This window comes from Diceros bicornis, chromosome 1 (assembly GCF_020826845.1).
Source record: "Diceros bicornis minor isolate mBicDic1 chromosome 1, mDicBic1.mat.cur, whole genome shotgun sequence".
NCBI lineage: Eukaryota > Metazoa > Chordata > Mammalia > Perissodactyla > Rhinocerotidae > Diceros > Diceros bicornis.
The window spans coordinates 91,527,972-91,530,355 of record NC_080740.1 but is presented as its reverse complement, the minus strand read 5'-3'; the positions used below and the strand labels follow the sequence as shown (position 1 = coordinate 91,530,355).

The 2,384-nt window shown below is 57.0% G+C and overlaps 1 pseudogene; it reads left to right on the top strand.

Moving 5' to 3' along the window:
* The first annotated feature begins 1,204 nt into the window (after window positions 1–1,204).
* LOC131409429 (ubiquitin-like protein 5) lies at window positions 1,205–1,423 on the top strand (annotated as a pseudogene).
* The last annotated feature ends 961 nt before the right edge of the window (window positions 1,424–2,384 follow it).

The window sequence follows — 2,384 nt, the reverse complement described above, 5'->3', positions numbered from 1 at the left end:
TGCTGCACGGAGGGTCATTAAGCATCAGGGGAAACTTGTTAATAGAGGACCCATGGGGTGGAATCCTGCCATCAGCATTCTCTGGCTGTGTGAGCAGAGTGCTAGTGTTTAGTGTTCCCAGACGTCAGTTGCCTCCTTGTGACGGTGGAGCTGATGCTTCTTACGGCAGCACTCACATTTTGGGTAAAGTGAACACGTGGCTTATAATGTAAGCCATGTTATATATAAGATTATATTGTCTCTTAAACCTGTTTCTCCACATTTCCTGGGTCTTTATAAACATGATTTTACTTCTGTTTTCTGTAGACACAAATTTCACAAATCTTTCTCTTAAGCAACTTTTACTGTCATTTACATACACACACACAACCTTATTTTTCACTTTTCTAACAATGCCTAAAATAAGGCAAATAACTAGTACTGCAGCCCTTCCACAATATTGCCTCCCTGGAGAGACAAGCTTTGTGAGAGCTCAGTTGGCGGATGGGTCACTAGAGGAGCCTGTTACCTCAGCTGGGTAGAATGAAGATTTGCAGCTGGGGGCAAGGTTGGTTCAGAGCCTCTGACTTGTGTGTTAAATCCCAGGCAGAGGGACACAGCTAGGACCCGCTGGCATGACAATCCACCCGAATATTCGTCACTGACAGGCAACAGGTGGGGTCACAGGCACGTGTGCCCAGCACTGGAGCACCATTACCCCTGATCAAAGACCCTTCCCCCAGGGCAATCTCCTCTGTCCAGTAAACCCCTCTACGGAGGTTTGGTCTGAACACCCAAGGACAATACCCGCAGGGTTGCCCCTGAGGAAACCATTGCTGTTGTCCATGGGAAGTCCCTTAAAGTGGAGTTCCTTTGATTCCAGAGAAGAAAACCCAGCTAACCCCACAGTTTCATAGAGGCTGGGGTTCGGCACTTTTTTTTTTTACTGGCGCTCCCGGTGAGGTTAAAAAAAAAGAGAAAGAGGAATTCAGGAACCAGGGGTGTGCATCTGTGGAGATTTTCCTTTGCAGTTGGCGGCATAGAGCCCAGAATCCTTCAGAATCACTGCCCTGGCTGAAGTCTAGCACACCCTCTCCCGGTTATCCCACCAAACACTAGGTTAGGGACTTCCGCTTCCAGTTCTCAGCATCACTCTGGCCTGGCTCTGGCTTCCAGCGAGGAGGTGGTGGGTGGGCAGGATGCAGGCCATAGGACTCTAGAAAGAATGAGTGAGGTGGTTTACAACGACCCTCTGGAAAAGAAGGTCTGCACTAAGTGCAACGTTGATGACACTTTCGGGGGTCTTTAGAAGCTGATCGCAGCCCCAACTAGCACCAGTTGGAACAAGGTTGTCCTGAAGAAGTGGCACACGGTTTTTAAGATCCACGTTTCTCTGGGGGATGAAATCCACGATGGGATGAACCTGGAGCTTTATCACCAGTAGAGCAGAATTCCTTCTTCCTGCCCTGTCCTCCCCTCTCCCACCCTCGACCCCCACACGGTATGGATGCTCGTTTTTAAAAACTCAGGTTAAGGAGGGGCGGCGGGCTGACACCAGCCCAGCCGGCGACAGCGACGAGCACTCCGCTCTCCGGCTCCCGGGCCGCCAGTTGCCCGCCTGGTGCCGAGGGGCAGGAGCCCCCAGGGGGAGCCAGCACTCCGCAGCCTCCCGCCTTCCTCCTCCCCCCGGGCACAGGTAGATCCGAGCGTCTCCGAGAGCGCGGCGCCGGCGAGCCTCCCCGTGCGCCCCGCACCGGGCGCCCAGCGGCGGCGAACGCGACCTTCCCGAACCCCAGCGGCCTGGAGGCAGCGGGAGGCTCGGGCGGGGCGGCGGGGCCGCCTGGGGAACTGCGCCACGGACTGGGCTACTGCCCGGGGATGCACTGCTGGCCGCCAGCGACCGGGTCCCCGCGGATGGCGCCGTTGGAGCGCAGCCTGTGGTGTCGCGCGTGGCGCAGATCGAGGTGCTCAGCGTGCTCTCGCTCCGCCTGGTTTCCGCGTTTTCTTCCTGAGCTGCAACTGCTCATCAAGGCGGAGAGCACGATCAACTTTCTGTGCAGGAGCACCGGGCCTGCAAGGATGAGGGCGCCGCCTCGGCCCGCCCTCAACAGCCTGCCTGGAAGGAGACGGAGAAGGGAGACCGGGACCCTCGTCCCCCTCCCCGGGCTCTGCGGCCGCCTCCTGGCGGGCAGCGGAGGACAGTGACATGCCTCTGGGCGCGCGGGTTTGGGGACACGGCGGGACTCGAGGGGCGGCGCGGGAAGGGACTTCCACACCCACCTGGGGCCTGTGTGCCCTTCAGCCTTGGGAGTTGGGAGGGTAGACGATGGGGTTTCTTAACTGTTTTTTCAATAGAAGTTCAGGCAGGGTGGGAGTGGTTGTGGGATGCAACTTGGAGCTGACGT